This window comes from Neomonachus schauinslandi, chromosome 12 (genome assembly GCF_002201575.2).
Source record: "Neomonachus schauinslandi chromosome 12, ASM220157v2, whole genome shotgun sequence".
NCBI classification, from domain to species: Eukaryota; Metazoa; Chordata; class Mammalia; order Carnivora; family Phocidae; genus Neomonachus; species Neomonachus schauinslandi.
This window is the reverse complement of record NC_058414.1, coordinates 28131505-28133562: the sequence shown is the minus strand read 5'-3', so window position 1 is coordinate 28133562 and position 2058 is coordinate 28131505. Positions and strand designations below refer to the sequence as shown.

At 35.1% G+C, this 2058-nt stretch overlaps 1 pseudogene; it reads left to right on the top strand.

Moving 5' to 3' along the window:
* Positions 1 to 785: 785 nt before the first annotated feature.
* On the top strand, positions 786 to 972 carry LOC123326471 (annotated as a pseudogene).
* Positions 973 to 2058: the final 1086 nt, after the last annotated feature.

The following is a 2058-nucleotide window of genomic DNA, read 5'->3' as shown; positions in this document are numbered from 1 at the left end:
AAATTGAGCATAGAGAGGGTACAAAAAAGAGGCATATTTTACAATATTTGATTATATCATTTGTATTCCTGGATCTAGCCATGGCTAAATGATCCCTGAATTTTTATGTTTCTGAGTCAGTATATTCTAGTACTTACTGATTTTTTTGTCACTTGTAACCAAAGTGTCCTTACAAACACAAGATAAGGTTTCTATGTAAATATTTATGTAATTGTTTTTAATAATTTGTAATTAAAATGTATTAAAGTCATTTTCAAAGTACTCAATATCACTAGAAACAGAAAATATAAGCATTTAAAACATTTGAGTTTTATGTGAAATGACAACATAGCAAATTTTTTCAAAAAATCAACTAATAATACACAGTCTAAATGTAATTCTCACATTGCGGATGTACTAAGAAGGGCAGGATTATATTAAGTGATTGGATTGTTAAATGCATGTGATTTTCTTTATTCTGTCACTGTTACTTCTTAGTCTACTTTCTGCATCCCTTTCTCTCAATTGCTTTTATTACTCTTTAAACTGTGTGTTATTTCATCCACCTATATGATTTCACCCCTGACCAATATGCTGACTTCCAAATTTGTATCTTCTCCCTGATTTTCAAGTTTCTGTATTCAACTGTTGCTGGATATTCTTTCTTACCAAAAAAAAAAAAAAAAGAGTATAATTTATTTCTGTTATTTCTTAGTCTCATGTGAAATCATTATTAAAATTACTGGATAAATATCAAGAGAGAGGAAATATGAGGAAGTAGCAGCTTTAAAATCTGTTAGTGTACAAGCTTTGCCCAGTGGCAGTATTGTAGCCAATGAGGTTTATCCAAGGCACAATTATTGCTAATTAAAATCTGTTAGTGTACAAAATGATATAGCTAAATAGCAAGACAGAAGAGGCTGGGTATGTACATTAACTCCTTCTCCCCTGGGTCCCTTGCTGATCTACTTATTCTGGATAATTAAATCTAACATTAATGGAACAGGTGTTGGGTGACATACCCAACTCATTTCCCACCTTCTCTTCTCAATGCTTTTCTAGTCCTGTAGGGGCCATCTAAATTAACAGCCACCTTATTCAAATTCTGGGAGTGGTTATTGATTTGTCCCTTTCCCCAAGTCCTGAGAGCTAATCAAAGAATTTCCCATTTCAGTGTTCTCCAGTCATTTCTCTGTTCTTCAGCCTGGATCCTACTATCCTCATATTTTGTCTAAAAACTACAGCAACCTCACATTTAGCACATATCACTTTATGTGTCTGTCTATTCCTCTCAATGAAGAGCAATTTCCCTTATTATTATTATTCCGTGTGGAGGAGGTAAGGGATCTTAAGTCCTTTGAAAATATGGCAAATAGCATTTACCAGGTTTTATTTCAATTTCTATTTAAAAGTACCATTGCCTGGCAACTGACCAATGAAAAATCTAGGGAATTTATCTAAGTTGTTAAATTTTTTTGTGTATTTTCAGCATTATATTTAGGGTTAATAATTTGCTTCATGATCCTCAGCCTTTTATACACTTATTCTTCAACTGATGGCTATGTGATGGTATTCCTCAGATTCTGTGACTTTGTAACATACTCAAAGTCATGTTTAATCCTCTGGATTATGAGATCTGTAATAAACCTAAATGAAATTCCTTTTGAGCCTTACATAATTTCAGATTTTAGAACCTGAGTACAAGTTGAGACATTCCCTCTGATGGAAATTTCCTTTCCAAGGTCATCTCCTTTTCCTCATTTCACTCTTTTCTCAAATATCACACCTCCAGAAAGGCCCTCCTAAACCATAATTGCAAAATAGCTGTCGGGCACCTGGGTGGCTCAGTCTGTTAAGCATCCGACTCTTGGTTTCAGCTCAGGTCATGATCTCAGGGTCCTGGGATCAGCGTCACGATGGGCTCCCTGCTCAGCGCAGTCTGCTTGTCCCTCTCCCTCCCACTCTGCTCCTTCTGCTCATGCTGTCTCTCCCAAATAAATAAATAATTAGAAAAACATAGCTGTCAATGTTCTCTGTGCTGAAAATCTTCTGCAAATCGCTGTCTTCTTACCTTATTGT